The sequence below is a fragment of the Anser cygnoides genome, chromosome 6 (assembly GCF_040182565.1).
Source record: "Anser cygnoides isolate HZ-2024a breed goose chromosome 6, Taihu_goose_T2T_genome, whole genome shotgun sequence".
In the NCBI taxonomy this organism is placed as follows: Eukaryota; Metazoa; Chordata; class Aves; order Anseriformes; family Anatidae; genus Anser; species Anser cygnoides.
This window is the reverse complement of record NC_089878.1, coordinates 39744119-39761763: the sequence shown is the minus strand read 5'-3', so window position 1 is coordinate 39761763 and position 17645 is coordinate 39744119. Positions and strand designations below refer to the sequence as shown.

Below are 17645 nucleotides of genomic sequence, written 5' to 3'. Positions count from 1 at the left end.
ATGCTTTCAGGCCTTCCACCACATTAATTTCTTTCTTTACAAGCGAAATAGGTCAAAACTGGGTGCACGTAACATAGTCCTACTTTACTGCCAAAATAATGTAAGCATTCAGATTTTTTTATTTTTAAAATTAAAACTAACATTGGGTATGAACACGGGCGATACAAAATAGCCCAGTTATTCAGTAGAGAAGTGTATCACGTCACCACCACCAACAAAAACTTTCTTAGGGAATATCACGAAGCAGAATATTACTAACCTATATGCTAATTTGAGAAAGTGAAGAAATATTATTACAGCAGTCCATTTCGCCACTCTAAAGAGGAACACGTATAATGAAAAACACGTCCAGCTTCAGCAAGTACAAATCTAGAAAAAGTGAACCCAGACTCAGTATTTTTTGGGGGGAACGAAAAGTAATTCATACGTTTACTTCCCAGTGGTTTGTTTCAATGCGCAGACACAAAACTCTAGCTATCCCACACAAACGACCTACTTTCCTATATCCTGAAGTAAAGCAACAGGTAAAGTTATTAGGTAAAAGAGAAGACTTGCACGGCATGGCTCCTAACTGAGGATTTTAAAGGACTAAGCAATCTATCATGTAAAGAGAAATGACACTATCAGAACTATTTTTCTGAACAGCTCTTCTTCAGTTCTTTTTCTTCTCTCTTCATCACGCACACACTTAATGTATCGGTTTTGCAACTGTGAACACCATTTTTTGGGGTCCCTTTTTAGCTTTATTTGGATAAGAATTTCAGTCTCCAAACCTATCTTGCCACAGAAAAGCCAGAGTTCGTATAATATTTTGATTTTGCCAATGCAATTCTTCTCCAGTTTTTAGTATTTTGGAACCTTTCACGCTTATAATGCAGACATTTTTCTACACTGGCTGACATTCTGTTAGCTCCCTACAAACTATTAAGCTCTAGAAGAGTCTAGCATGGAAGGTAAACATAACAGGCCCCAAGACAAGAAAAAAGATGACTTCAAATGTGTCTACAAATGAGAATTCAGACCTTTCAAGACCAAATGCCACAACAAAATAGGACATTAAAATAGAAAAATGCACTCTGTCACAGCGGGATCTCTCTCACTAACATAGCGCACATTCATTAGAAAATTACTACAGCAGACATTTTCATTTGTCATACAAAACAATATGGAATTTAAAACTAACAAACTCAAAGCTTTAATGGCAGCACATTGATTATCATCAAATGATAGAGCTACGAATATTTAAAGTTTCTGTCCAAAGTTAAAATCACTTCAAAAGGAGATCTGAGAACATGAACAACAAAGAACAAACTTGTTCTTTCAATCTCCATGTTTCAGGATTCAAAATAATCTGAAGTTACTAAATATATTTTTATAACAGTTTTTATAATGAAGATTACATGAATTTTAGGAACATCTGATACAGAACATTCTTAGGCTATTTAAAATAAAATCAGAAAGTAAGTAGGTAATAAATGTAAATTCAGTTCTAGTTGATAGACGTCAACTAGATAGACATATGTTATGTATTTACTGCTTACTAGGAAAATAGGCATCTATAAAAAAAGTTAATTAAAAATATATCTGTTTAAAAATAAACATTTCAAATCCTGAACATCAAAATTCAATTTGTTTTTAGATTTACAGTCAAAAAAAAGGTAAAAAATATGATTGCTGAAAATATGGCGAAAGGCTTTGAGCTGCTGGCACAATAATTATCTAGATTAGCCCCAAACTCCATTAACTGTGCAATGTGACATCAAAAATACAGCAATAAATGGTAAAAAAGAAAATTATACTCCCATATCTTAAATGCAGTGGTTTCAATAAACTAGATAAACTTACTTTGTATTAGACACTTGAAGTTCAGGACACAGCAATATTTAAATCATCTGAATAATTCAGACCAAGTTTCTTGCAAGAGAATGTCAGAACATAGTAGGATTGCAAATTAAACCTGTAAATTATGCTTTTGTTTCCAAGTAGTAAGTCAGATGACTGCACTATTTTTAGACACATGGAATTTTTCTCCAAATGCCATTTTTAAAATTGTTTACTGAAGTATGTATTTCTACTCAGCAATTTCCCTCATGAAAATACTCTTAAGATATTAAAAAAATATGATAGCATAGAAATCAGCTATTCTGACACCTTAATGCAAACTACAGCATTATCTGGCATAAACATAATAGCGCTTGAAAGCTTCGGCTGCCTCTCTGAAATCTGGTGTGCTACAAACCTGTACGATTTGATATATGAATCTCCTTCTAGCATTAGTGGATTATTACTCACTGTCTTTCAATGATATACTAATTGAATGTGTAAGGATTTGGAGAATTTGGCCCCACTGTTTTATTTATGAGATAGACAGTATTAAAAGACTTCCTCTGTTTTCTAAAAGAGCACTCAGAAGTTTAAGGATATTTACAGAAAAAAATAGTGGGTGATTTTAATCCTTTTAAATGCTTTCGCTCCATGAAAATTGTGACAAATATTTCTTTATTGATATACAAGAGGTGCATTAATTATAAGCTTAATAATTTTTAAGTGAATCTCTATGAAGATTTGTATACATGACCTTTCCTTATATAGCTTCTTTTTCTACATACGCTAGTCTGAGTCAACTGTTTCATGACTACACCACTCAATTTAAAAATACACTTTCTCACCCTAATATTAAAACCTTGTATTTGGTTTGTTATCTAATAAATATGAATTAATACAAATTTGAAGTACTTTTTAATATGCTAATAAACAGTAAGATACAGGATTTAAAAAAAACAAAAAAGCAAGCCTGACCTTTTTCCTCATTAAGCATTAGATTTAAGGTGGATATTATCATCTTGTTCACTCCAAGCTGAAAAACAAAGAATCAGTTGAAAGTGAAGATAAGCAATATGGTCCTCCTGTGATGCTAAGAGTTCAGTATTAAATGATTCTTAATCATTCCTTCAAATTTATAAACATCTAATTGGAGAGGTTTCTTTGAAATTCTGAAATGAATACCTGTTTGCGCTTCGCATTTTGCGCACAGTTCATTTCCAGAAAAAAGCATCACAAGCACAGAAAAGATAAACTAATGTTTAAGAAAATATTAATGTACAACTTCTTTTCTTCTTCCATAAAGCACTCTATTAAAGTTCACTTTGTATTCCAGAAACAGCGTACACATGCCATGAGTTTCCAATAGCGTTTTGTGTTTTGTGACTCAAAAACCTCTCTCCTGTCTTGCTGTCCCAGGGAGAGATGAGAACACCACGTATCTGTGTCTATCCTCTCCAGGCTGCTCTATTAGGGATTCTGACTCATAGGCTTACCATCCCCTACACTCAGAGATTTACATTTAAGAATGGCAAGGTATATTTAGCCTACTAAAATGAGCCAAGTATCTAAATCTTAATGTCTGTATATTTTTTGGTTGAAATTTTACATAACAATTATGAGACTTTTTCACACTGACACCTTAATAAGGATAAATTGCATTATCCCATTAACTGTGAGGACCAGTCTGGCTCCTGGAAAATGAAACATGTTTTTATGATAATAAAAAGCATTCTATTTCTCTACTTCAGTACAAGTGTCGTGAAACTTTCCTTGGAAACGTTTTGCCATCCAAACTACGCTAAAATCTAGATTTTAGATACTTGAAAAGAAATTCTCTGCACGTGTTTGCAGAAGCACAATTTTGGAAAAAAGTATGAGTAACTCAGGACACCGAGATGGGGAACGTGCAGCTTCTAGGTTACCAGGCTGTAACCTACGACAGAAGTCTGGGCATTGTCAGTGAGTGTCTAAAGAACCTCTCTGCACAACAGACTTTTGGGCTTCCAAAAGCAAATTCTTTTCCTACTGCTGAACGGTTCTCTCCAGTGTTAACAAAGTCTTGGAAAGGCAAAACCTTTGGCTACGTGGACTTGTATCAACAAAAGCCAATATGCTGTGCCTCTACAAAAGGATATTACGCTGTCGAGCATACTTCACATAAAAGGTTTTTCCTTACCCTTAAGCACCCTCTTTCCCCCTCCACAAAACCGTAGTGAGTGGTTTAGGTACTGAACAGAACCTCAAAGGCTTCCTGGGAGCACGATTACTCACCAGTCCCAAACAGTTAAACACTACAAAAGACGGGTATTGCGTCTCTTCCCAGTATCATGAGGTTTAAGGCAGAGCAAGACACAAGGCAACGATGCTCTGCTCTGCCAGCTATCCAGAGCTCACTTGGTGCACTACAAAACCAGATTTTACTACACGTACAATAAACTGCACAAACCCTAAGCTACACACACAAAAAAGGTTTCAGTCTCTTCAGAAGGAACTAAACAAAAGGGTGAATCACATTCAGGCTTGACAAGAGCACTGCGCCAGCTCATCAAAGCAGAGCAAACAAAAAGGAGGGTGAAGGACCCCAGGCAGCCAGAATTCAAAACCACGTGTCCCCGTAAGAATGCATTACACCCAGGAGTTTAAGAGCAAATCTCCATTAAAGATGAGAATCCAGAAAGTGCACTACTTCATCCCGAACAGATGACAATGTGTTGTGTCAGAACCCAAGTTAGAACTCAAACAGGCCTTTATCCTCTGAATAAGCTTGAAAAACGTTGAAAGTCTGTGGAAACGCAGAAGGCAGGTACATAACACAGATATTTAACATATTCTGGCATCATCCTCCAGAAAGTGAGCTACTGGAAAGCATGTAGGCAAAGAATTCTTTAGTCAGCTCTTAATTACAACATGTTTAGACCTTGATTAAAAGAATTTCATTTGGTAACATAAATATATTCTGTCACACAAATAAACCCAACCCATCTATAAACAAACAAAGCCATCAGCACCGCGAACAAAAGCCAAGAACTCTTGGCAGAAAAATCTAAGAAACGTGAATTTCAAGCTACAGATAGCCTCCTTCATTTTAAAAAAATGTATTTATTTTTTATGTGACACTTGGGCATACCATCTCAGTGGCAGTCTGAATTCAAGGAAATGAACGGCAAATTTCAAAGGGTTGCTGAACCTCAATTTCGGTCCTTTATAATATGGAATTTTCAAATCATTTTATCGAAAAAAAAAACAACATTTTTTTTCTTAAAAGTGCAGTAAGTAAAGACTGTGAATACCATATACCTTAAACTATGTATCTTGAAGCAGATTATCAGCAACAGAAAAAGTTCTCAGGAAAATAAAACAAATCTCATTCCACAATTAAGTCAACAGAACTGCACAAACTGAGGATCTGAAGCAGGATCTTGGTGAGCAAACTTGGTCAGCCCACTGGCAGTGAAGGAAGCTCACACTTCCCAGAATCAGCTCTGAAAGCTGCTTCTATAGGCATTTAAAAAAAATTCCAGTCATATATTTCATGGCAGATAGAGGCAAAGTATCTCAGTTTTTCATCCATACTTGCAGTCAGGTATGAGGTAAAAGTTGGGCTGTTTTATCTTTATGCCTATTCTAAATAAAGCCTTGGTGCAATTTTTGTTTTTTAGTTTTTATTTTTTAAATCTACAGAGCAACTGCTACCATTGCTTTTATAGAAACTCATTTTTTTAAAGCCTTATGTCCATCCTACAGGGTTCTTTTTTTCTCTTCTTCCTGCAACAAACAAACCTAATTCTTTCTGCTTCTCTTTATCAGTCCTGCTTTCTAGATTTGCCACTAGTTTGTTGCTCTGCTTTGCCTTCTAACTAATAAAAATTTTCTTTAAAGTGTCACGTTGAGTACTGCAAAATATATTCTAATGTTTCACTGACAGTGAAGACTTGCAGAGCCTCATGCATGACTCCTGTTTGTAAAAATTCCCAGCATTTTAGGAATGACTATTTGTGATCTTTATTTTTTTCCAAGCTCTCCAATCATCTTTCTCTTATCGAGGGAACATACAAGAGAAATTTAGAAGTTTTTTTTTTTAAAAAAGTATTATCTTGAAAGCCTTTTTTGAAGCAAAACATTAGTGCAGAAAGTAAAAGACATTTTTAAGGAGTGAAGGAGTCATTATGGAAGGAGGTGCTCAAGAAGAGATGGTGAAGGGAAGACTTTATTGCAGCCTTCAACTCAAACTCAACTCAAACTTGGAGACGTGCAAATCTCAAGTTGACAAAGCTCGGGGGAACCCTTCTGAAGTTGGCCCTGCTCTGAGCAGGGCTGGATCGGATGACCTCGGTGGCATGAAGTCTAGTTGGAGGTCAGTACCTAGCCACGTGTCCTAGGAAATATTCCACGAAATCTCAAAGTCTGCTTTCAAGAATGTATAGTATTAAGTCTATAAGCCAGAAAAACAAATATTTCTGAATATAGCCACAATGTTATATTCCATAGGTACAATTTAAGGAAAGAAAAACAAAAGGAAAAAAATATCAACAGGTCTTCCAAATTTTCACAAAATCCGACCTAAGAAGATTGCTCTTCTGTTAGATTCTTCTACTGAACAGGACAGCTCTCTAAAACAAATAGAGATTCAAAATGAGTTGTGAACATCAAGTATTCTGTGTGAATACTGCACATATCAGTTCAGAGACGATCAGACAGAATTCTGTATTTTCTCTGAAGAAGAAATCACTGATAAGAATGAAAATGCAGCCATATGTTTAAAAATCTTATTTTGAAGCAATGGGTATAGTATAGACACTACCCTGACTCTTTAAAATGTCCAAACAATCTCTTGTACATTAACAGAAATTTATTTTAAAAGAAAAACATATATATTTCTTCAAGTGGGGCACTTCAGATTAGGGATCTCTTCAGTCTTTTCTGGAGGGATTTAAAAAAGCTTTGGAGAAATCTTAAAGCTATGGAATTAGCCTGTTATTTATAGCTCAGTTTCCTAGTGTGTTCTTTGAGCTTCCTAGGACGTTCTTTTTCTCCATCTGCTGGTTGTTGACATGGTATAACCTTATATTTTGATTATGAAAATGTATAAGAACAAACACATTTCATTTTACATTTAACTGTAAAGTTCGGGCTTCATCTCAGGGCAAGGCAGCTACACTCTGCTACTACAATATAATCTAGGTCAAGAATGGTGCTGAATATTTTCCGATACAAATAAATGGAATTCAATTGTTTAATTATGTCAAAATATATTACCACCAATTATGACTAGTAGTCCACATGCATCACGCTGCCACAAAGCGATGATTTTCTTACCATTAAAATACCGTACTTCGTACACTGTTTCAATAAAATCTGTTAAATCTAGGTCAAGAATGCCTTTTTCTTCTTTGTTCTGTTATCACAAAGGTCCACGTATAGGCGCACTATCTCATATAAAGATATGAATTGCTAACTTGTTTACTTTTCTACTTCAGCACCATTCAATGTCAAAGACATCTATTGTTCTTCTCTTTTTTATTTTTTATTTTTGTTACCATTGGCTCAAATCTTTTGTGTTATATTACTTGAAATACATTTTGTGACAATCTTTACTACCACAGCATAAAACTATCAAAATAAAACCAAAAGTTTCACGGTTTAAGAAATGCCCTGATTTACTTTGGAGTACTTACCTACATTACTCCTCATGGTCTTGCTTCTCGTTACTTTGGGGATATTTAGGCTTCTGGCAATTCTCGATGCACTTTCAGCTTTGCTTTAGATACTCTCCTGTTTAATTCTCGATAACGGGCAATGTCCATTGAGGCTGGCTCCTTGTCATAGTACACCCCTCAGCTGAGGAACTCCTGCACCCCACGTTATATCTGTTGAAACAGTAAATTTATGTAAATTAAAGAATGAAGCAAATGTTTTTATTTCACTTCTCTTGACTGCTTTCTATGACTTTATCCAATTACTTTGTAGCAAAAATCGAGATAATACTTGCTTTTAAAGAACACTAGGATGGCTCTGACTGGAACTGATATAAAAAGATACCTTTTACCAAATTATGATGGTTCACTGTCCACAAGAATTGGTAGATATCTATAAAAATGAGTATATGGATTTTTATAATGACAGAACTAGTATGAAACTGTATCATCTGAAGAAGGTCATGTCTTCAGACAACTGTACTTGTCCTGATGCATGCTAAAAACCTTCAACAAGTAGGGCAAGAAATCCCTACTTCTAGGTTATAGAGAGTTACAATACTGCAGCTAATACTGCATGAGAAAAAAATAAATATATATATACATGCATGCATATACCTAAAAAATAGAAAATGCAGTGATTCTCTTAAAATTAAAATTGCTCTAAATGGCCCTAGCTATGTAAAAGTATCTACCACTGTTGTTTATGAGCTACTGCACCAGTACATGGATTCTGGTAAACTGTAAGAGAACCTGGATGATTACAGTAACACCTGCCTCTTACAAATAAAAGCACTGGGCTGCTGTTGAGCCGTTTCCTCCAGAAACAACACCAAAAAGTACCTGCAGTCCCCCACTTGCACACAGTTGGTTAGGCTCTGAGCATGACAGCTTCAATTTCTCTGACACTGAAAGGAGCTAACAATCTTTGCAGGACTTTAAGTCAATTAATTACTTCTTTTAGAGGTGAAATGGATTGGAGCTCGTTAGGTTAAAGATATAACCAAAAGAGTTAATGTTGGCCCTTAAAGCGTTATACCTGAAACACCAAGGACTAAGTAAGAGCATTGTTACAGACCAGAAATACACTTTTAACAAATTCAGAATTGTAGGGGATTTTGTGTGTCAAAGCATTTACATCTTTCGAAAAAATCTTCCATGCTAATGGATGCAACATGGCCAATCAATGATTTGTGAATCCGACAGAAGGCCTAAAGAATTTGTTCTGATTTACAAATCACTTACTTGGAATCTTTTAAAAACATTTGTCATCAAAGTAATGATCTTGCAAAAAAACTTTTCCCCTAACAGAAAAAACATTCATACAAAGTGTGTAACAGAAGTTTCAGATAAGCCACAGGCTGGATATAAGCAGGTAGGTCACAGAAAGAACACTGGCAGCAAATACCACATACAGTATTTACTATGATTCTTAAAATATCTTAAAGATTATAGGCAATTTTTTTTTTTTTTTTTTTTTTTTTGCTGTCTTGGTGATGACCTGGTCTTTAGCTTTTATGGACTTTATTAGTAGACATAATTTAATTGAGTTATCATTTCATGAGCACCTAATTAAGGGGCAAAGTCAGGGCAAAACATTTTGTGAAAATAGTTTTGTCGTCCCCCCCCCCCCCCCCCCCCCCCCCCCCAACATTGCATTTACCAACCCAGTAGAGCGTTTCAGGGACCAGTTTTAGTTTTTCATATGCAAACTAGTTAGAAGGAAAATGATCAACTTCCTATAGTTCTTCTGTAACGCATATCATTTTGAAATGACGTCCCTATAAACTTGTAAATATATGTTGCATCAAGTTCTTACTGTTCACATTTCTTAATGATGGGGGCCCCAGACACCTTTGATATTTAAGCACCATCTAGTTAATGCGTCCAAACATTACAGGGTTTAAATGTTCTTAACACCGAATGTTTCTATTTATCTAGAATGCTAACAAGGTACACCGGTGGTGGCTATGAGGCTAACATCTGCAGTCCAGTCCCTGAGCTCCAGGAACCAGATAAAAAGTTATCTTTGAACAATTTGGAACAAAGCAGGCTTTCGTCTCCATCTTCTGTTTCTACAAAGTCTACAGATAAAGAAAACTGGCAAAAAAATGACAGCAGTTACTTGTTTCCAGATTATCCACTCCATATCTGTTATTAAAATGATGAAAGATAAATAATAAAACATAATAACAAAATTAACGTTGTTGCTATTAGTAAAATAAAGCCTCTTCCCCGTCATTAAAAGGGCTTAAAACAAACAAAGCAGAACAACGTGACTTTATAAAGGCAAGGAATCGTACGGATCTAAATATGTAGTGTATGCGACTGGAAAAAGCTACTGCATCTTAATGGGTGAGGAATTGGGGCAGTCAATGGGGAGAGCTGCAGTGAAGGAGACTCAAAGTCAGACGTCGCACAAAAGGAGGAGGATGTTGGGGGACAGACACAAATCTCACGAAGCAGGGAAGGCACTGAGCTTTCTCCTCTGAAGCCTCCACGGGACTTACATTGTGGGGCTCTCAGCAATGGGCCCGAGCTGCTACTGTGAGCTTATCAAGAAACTGAGCGCCAATGTTTTCTAAATTACTCACAAATTCTAAATCTCGAAATCTGACATATAAATGGCACAATTTAAATGTAATTTCTTCTCTAATTTTAGAAATGACCAAGTTTAACTTGCTTCCTCTGTACGTAATTTCCTCTGTATGAAAGCTGCATGGAATATTTGAAGAAAACAAACCAGCACCATTTCTTGTTATTCATAAAATTATGGATGAATGCTTGAAGAATTCATGGCTTCGTAACATAACTAGCTCTTACAGGATCAAAACAAATAGAAAAATGGTAAAACTTTGCATTAAAGAATTTGCACAGAAATATATTTTATCCGAAGATTATTATATCCATAGTAAAACTATAATGTTTAAACACATTGAAAGGTATTGATATGAGATGTTGTTGTAAAGGCCTTCCTTGAGCATAATCACAGCAAACAATGTAAAACTAATTTACTGGAAACCATTCCAATAGATGGATGAAATAGCCCAACAATGAAACCTATGTCATACCAGGGCTTAAAATAACCAGGTCACGTGGACAGTACTGGAGATTTAAGTAGCATCACTAAAAGAAGCTTCTAAAAGAGACCTCACAAAGTCGACAGAAAAGAGTTACTAAAATGAATTCAAATAAATTACCTGTTTTTTAACTTACAGTATCTAAATAAAATAGTAACAATACATTAATTATAAGAATTGTCTGTACTGAACACATGGAAATGGAAACGTGTAAGCAAAGAAGTAACTCAAGTTTCTGCTGGTAAAAGATTACCTCTAGTATACCTATTTCATTTACAAACCTACTTGCATCAAAATAATAGCATCAAAGACATAGCCGACTAGCTACAGTGAACAGTTTTACAAATACTCAGCGCACATTGCCAGTGTCTTATACGACCCTCAAAAGGGTCTTATGTGGTGAGTCAGGAGAATTTTTGTGGCTAATTCAATAGGCTCTATATTGCTTTTCCCCTCCTGAAAGTCTTGCTCTCCCTCTCTCTTTATCCAGCTTCTTGATCCTTCTTTGCCTACTAGGAGAAATCAGGTTTCATGATAAAGAATTAAAACAATTATTTGTAAAAATTGTAAGGGATTGAATTTTTTTTATTCTGTTAAAAAATGGGCACTTGACATTGAAGAAAGCACTTACAGTTCTGGAAATCTGCTATTTAATGTTAAGACAGTGATTGTCACAGACCTTCCTAGCCCTTATTAAATAGTCAGCACTGCACCATGCACGAAGAGACCAGTTTATTTTTATCATTCAGAGATAAGTATAGGACTTTCACAGTGACTGCAATATGTTTATTTTTTCTATTGCATGCATATCCGTAACAATAAATTTTCCAGTGAGTTCTCACCAAGTTGCAGGAATCTAATGGTGGACGTATTGCTGGGGAAAAGCCATCTGTTTTTTCAGTGAATGTGCTTTCTCGTTTGCTTCTGAGCTTTCTATTTACATAACAAGTCTGTGATAACAGATTAAAAAAAATCCTGTCCCCATCTAATCTCTTAAGATACATACAATATTCTTACAACTATGGTATTTGATGTATCTAAAATTAAAGACACTCTACTTTTCATGAAGCGAAATGAAAAATGCCAAAAAAATGATCTTCCAGTAAAAGAAACAAACTCAGGAACTTTTCAATTGTGTGCTGTCAGGAATGTGTAGAGAAAAAGAATGGCACTCCGCCAGTCTGCTTTCATTTTTTAAAGGTATGTTTTAACTCTATGTCTTCCGAAGCAGTCAGCTTGTTTATTGGCTCTCTCATACTCTCATGTCTTCTTTCCATTTACCCTGTGGTACAACTGAGAAACGTTCCTCCAAAAGAGTATATCCCAAACCAGTCATGACTCCATGCTGGAAAAATCTGACAAAAGCTTAGAAACTTGGTTACAAGCATCCCATCTGATACCGTCTGACTTTACCGTCTGTAATTCCTGAGTTTATTTTGTTAAGCGGTCAAATCACAAGTAATGCTATTTAGTAATTGGGTATCCTCTGTAACACCAAAAATGAACATGACATCATTAATTGGTAGCAGCGGCACTGGGTGTCAACACCGACTCCACCAGATAAACCATGCTGCTTACACCTTCTGCCTCCTGGAAGCCCAGCATTTCTTTCTGTCACGCCGAAGAAATGAAATAAAGATGCAAGCGTGCAGTACACGAGTACAACGTAAACACGTTTCTTCAGAGGAAAATTCTAACAATTCTAAAATTTCAAATCACTGTTTGCTACCCATGCATATGTCATGGGAAGAGAAACAGTGGGAACGAGGGAATCCACGTACCTCAAATCCGGAAGACTGGTGTAGGAATCCAGCAGATTTTGGTGGGTCTTGACTTTTGGAAAGAATTAGTGAAGTATTGTTTCTTCAAGCTTTTATGTTTCTCTGCCCGTTATGCTGTGATTAAGTCTCTTCTTCCTGCAATAAAATAAAACATGTTTTAGTAAAACAAGACTTGCAGAAAGACAAAGTATCAATACCTGTACTTAATACAGACTGCATGGCTTCTCTAACAGACTGCTTCACCACACAAAAACCATGGGGACAGGCACAAAAGCAAACACTGAACAGAATGAGTTAGTTTACATAGGCTCCCTCAGTAGTCAGTGAAGAAAGGTAGAGTCTGAAATCTGATTCAAAATATATGAATCTAATCTAGTCTGAAATACACCTACATTCCCAACTGCCCTCTGGGAGGACCTCTCTTTCTTCACTGACCATAAAATGCAAAACCACAGGAATACACTGGTGTCCAAGGGTAGGGCGGAGTGGCTCTATCCTCCATTGCGTTACACTTCCACAGAATCTAAAGCTAAAGAAACAGTGTCTATATATTGCAGAATGGATAAATGGACTTAGTATTAGAGGTTCTTGAGAAGATCTACCTCCAAAACTTCAAAAAACTAAAACGGTTAAAAAGACATCCAGTGTTTGTAATTAACATCTAATTTATATACATATATATGCACGCACATGCTCACACGTATATAGATTAACATTAAAAAAATGGGGTAGCTTGGATACAATGGAACATAGATTTTAGATTTGCAGGCATTTTACTGTTTCTTTTTTTTCCTAAAGCAAACACAGCCACAGCAAATTCTGTGACACGAACGCGTGACTGAAAGTCACAAGCTCCACCTAACCAGGGCCTTGTACTCAACTTTATTCTTAAAACCAGCATAAAGAGGTGGGGACACTATCTCTGCGTGACTGTGTTTGGACAAACAAGATGGATCACAGCATCTTCAGGTTTCCCCAGCGCAGATCCGGAAGCTCCATCCATCCATCCCGAAGATCTGGCTTACATTTGGGCTCTGTCAGCACCACGGTGGGATGCTAAGAACTCATCGGACACTGGCTTTTTTCCCATTTTCTTCATTTTCTGGAACGCTGCGGAGCAGGAAATCCCCAGCGGGTAGCTCCTTACCCGTTGGAGGGCACAGCCCAGCCTCCACTAAGTGGCTCCTCCTGCTGCAGTTCCTGCTCCCTCTCTTCGCCCGCTACCGATGCTCCAGAGAATCAGATAAGGGAGCCGATTTGTGTATTTCTGCCGGATTAGTCTTAACCTAGATCGGTGCCCTAATCTCCGGGGCTGGAGGCACGCTGGTGCTGGCTGCAGAGGAAGGAGCAGCACGCAGGGACGGATAGCCCGGGTGGCGCGGGAAATCCGATACATTTCCTAAGTCATTTTACTTTAAAATACTGCGCTACTGAAAATGTCTTCTCCTTCCCTGGGTTTCACAGTAGGGCTCTGGTATATTATTTCATCGTTGAAGTAAGAGGAATAGTTACCTGTCTGCATATGCAAAATATATGATCCCAATTCTAAATTCTAACTGTTCTAATACCAAAGAGTAGGTAAGTATGTCTAAAAATGTGTTCTGAGTACCTGATAGAAGTCATCCTAAAGCTGTTGGAAACGGATAATCGTGTTTCATTACTGACTAGCGTTCACGTACATTATCCAAATATTTCCTAGACATGGTAGCTGGAGAAAATGAAATTAGAACGTAAAACAGATGACCTAAGAGAGCAAGAAACAAGTCTCCTACCTTCCAAGACAACCTCTGCACGAGCACATGGCCTTTTACAAGCGTACTGCTCTTTTGTACCAGAGCAAGCTGGCCATGTTAATGTAATGTCAAGAACGCATGTTAAGCGCCCAACACCGCAACATGCTAACCGCAAAACACGAAAGCTACAAGCCGTACAAGAAAAGGCAGACCTTTTAGTGAAGCTAATTTAAAAATTAGCTAAAGCTGTAAGGCTAACATACTAACACGTCTGTTTTACTTCTGTGATACATAGCTATAAGGCTAACATACCAACATATTTGTTTTACGTATGTGATACATAGCTAGAAGGCTAACATACCAACATTTTTCACAGGTTGGGAATGGTGTCGTTTGCGTGGATGCAGCTTTGAACAGGGAAGATGTAAAAAAGGATACTATCGAGTTTTTTTTTTGCTTCCATTTACAGGAAAGAAGAAGAAATGGATTTTTAATTTGCAAGAGGGGAAAATCAGAGACATCAATTTAGTCAATAGTCTCAATCCTATAAATCCTACAAATCTGATACCTTCATAAAGGAAGTGACAAGCACTAATAATATATCTTACAAATACGAAAAGACTTATTCTATGAAAAGCCTTGGTTTTGACAGGAAAGGTGCACACTACTATTCAGAAACAGCATACATGCAATCTTCACCTGGCAATTTAAAAACCGAACGAAAACAATCAAATTGACAAATAGATCAGTTTCCAACTATGAGGAAAATCACTCCAATGTACAACCTTGGGTAATAAAGAGGTAAGCGGAGTGCAGGCCCATGTGCCATAGCACTCATCTTACCTAACTGCTGGTTGCTATGGCAAGCATTTGCCCGCATTTTGTACATTAAACAGTAATATGTTTTCTGCTTCCGTGTTCTTGATATTTTGATGAAGTTAATGCTCGAGCTTTGGGCGTGAAAGGCATGAAAACCAGAGGTTCTCTCAAATAATCATGCATTCCAATTTATTTTGGTTTTGTGACAACATCTGAGAATTAAATGAATAATTTAAAAATTATTTTCATTCATCTTACACAGCGTTTTCAAAACTTGTGATTCGTTTCCATTAGCTACTTTGCATACCTGTTGTACACGCAATTCTATTTTCTAGCTCACAATGGAAATGCAATCTACTTTTCTCCTTCACTGATCTTTAATTTAATATAGAGATAACTGTGAAACTGATGAGAACTGAGATGAGAACCAAATAATTTTAGTTCTGTGTAACACCAATTTGCCTTTTCCTCCTTTTCATCTAAGAATAGCTGTTAGAAATACTAAAAAAAATAAAAATAATAATTAATCAAAAACTTTGCATAATCATTACTACCACAAACTAACAAGTAACTGAATGTCTTTCCGTAGCGGTCTCTATGTGAAATACAGCGACATTTCCCCAGGTAGCAGCCGCCAGCTCTCAGAACAGTACCAGAGTCATTCTGATGAGGACAATGTTAATCCACTTTTTTCTTGATCTGCATGGCTAACATGAAGCCTTAATATACAAAACATAAGCATCTAGGAAGTGAACACATTTAGTAAAATAACAACTAGAGAAGAGAGAAACACAATCCTCTTCCCACCCCAGGGCCCCATGACGAACCAACTGCAAATTCAGATGGCATCCACTGGCAGAAAGCTCCATGATAATCATACATATTTTTTATGAAGTCAAAAGAGAAAGTTCTTTTCCTTTTGATAGGAACAGTGTTATCCACTATCAGTGAGAGCGCACGTTACCTTCCTCTTTCCCACAAGTGAAAATAAATAATTTGTACGTGGCTTGATTTGTCTGGTGCATCACTTGACATCAGAATTAGAAACTAACTAAGAATTTCACAGCAGGGTCAGCTGCCCTGGATTACAACTTTTTAACCTCTCCTATACTTCATAACATATAAGACATGCAGAAAGAGAGTCCTAACAGCGTATTTACAAAGGCCAAGGCCAAGCGTTAGAGGCATTCTGCTCACAGCAGTGCACGTTGCTCTGCAATGCCTGACACAGGCAAGGCGCAGGGCAGACGCAGGCTATCCTGAAGGCAACCAAAGCAGCCCTGCACCGGGCTACAGCCTGCCTTTCCTGCTGCCCCTGCTCACGCGCTTCTGTATTTAGCTGGGTCATCTTCCACAGATAATGGCAGAAGACACATCAGAATATGTTCTTTCCTACGTTCTCATTTATATATAAAATGAGCTGAATATTTGTGCTTCCAGGCAGCTTTTAGGAGCAGAATTCCACTACTGTTCAGCAAAGCTGTTTCAAAGTTGACACCAAGATTGGAAGCTTTTCAGTTCCTATAAGAACACTGCATAAGCACCTGAAGCAACAAAAAAATACGTGAATAAATATACCAACAGCATAAGCAACAGAAGAAAAGGATACCCGGACTTTACAGTGCATCTCTTGCCCAAATCCTTGAACTCACTAAGAAAGAAATTTAATGTCGTAAGCACAGGTTACATTTTTGCTTCATGATACTTTATTATCACATAATAAAGCGTCTTGTAGACACGATATGCCATTGATTAAAATCAATCCCTCAAGAAGAAAACAACACAAACTCTTCTGAACTGTGCTGTTTCTTATTTAAAAATTCTTGGTGCAATTATCCATAACTGGCAACTTTTGATTATTTTCAGCTCTCACTCTCTCCAAGCAGCCACCGCAGCCAGCAGCAGAAAAACCAATGCCCAGCTTCCAGCACCAAAAGTTTTCTTCTGGGCCAGACTCAGAGTGCAACCAGCGCTGTATGCAGGGAAAGCAATTTTCTCCAACATTTGAAATACTGGGTTGTACATGCTTAGTTCATGTAGGAAGAAATCAGCAGCCTGCCCCAGTGTATGAACACTGCGTATAAATGCTTTTTTCACTGTTACTGCTTGGGCATGAGATAACTGGAAATGCTTAGAAAAGCTACCATTTAAATAACTGAAAAAAAAAAGCATTTGTTGCATCATCCTTTCATCATTATACTTTTCACAGAGGAAGCACCTTCAGGAAGTTCAGGGAGCAGCTTCCACCACCAGCAGCTGCTGCGGCAATGGTTTTAACCTGTTGAGTTTTACTCTTTGCTCATTTTCTGATGCGCCCAACTTCATGACCGTAACACTCTGACTTCCCGAATTCCTTGCTTCTATTATCCCCTTGTGGCTAGAGGATGTTTATCTCCCAGTAAAACGATAACCAAAGTCATCATACGCATCGTATTAGATTTCATTCCTTAATACCTACACAGTGGCCTACAAGGTGTCAGATGTTGTCATACTCCAGAAGAGCCCGACCAGGGAGTGCTACGGTGACGGCATTGCAGCACGCATCCTGCCTGGCGCTGGCGAGGCTGAGAGAGTTCAAAAGGAATTTACACAGTGCAGGGAAGTTGCTGCGCTACCTGGCACGTAACATGAGGGCTCTGGAAAGCCTCTTCCTTTACCGTCGAGGAGTATTCATTGCTCTGCTTCCTCTACGTAGTTCTTTCAAACTGACATCGC

The 17645-nt window shown here is 37.3% G+C and overlaps 1 protein-coding gene across 9 annotated transcripts in view; it reads right to left on the bottom strand.

Annotated features, from left to right (window-relative positions):
- The window catches only part of MBD5 (methyl-CpG binding domain protein 5), a 136379-nt gene that overhangs the window by 51453 nt on the left and 67281 nt on the right, over positions 1 to 17645 (bottom strand). For 6 of the 9 annotated variants that reach the window (XM_066999614.1, XM_066999615.1, XM_066999616.1 and 3 more), the window contains exons 3-4: positions 12379 to 12513; positions 7500 to 7691 (exon numbers count right to left, since the gene is read on the bottom strand). The gene's annotated coding sequence lies outside the window, so the exon portion shown is untranslated. Of the gene's footprint in view, positions 1 to 2799; positions 2858 to 7499; positions 7692 to 12378; positions 12514 to 17645 lie in introns of all 9 variants that reach the window. The other 3 variants (XM_066999608.1, XM_066999612.1, XM_066999613.1) reach the window with 1 other exon arrangement.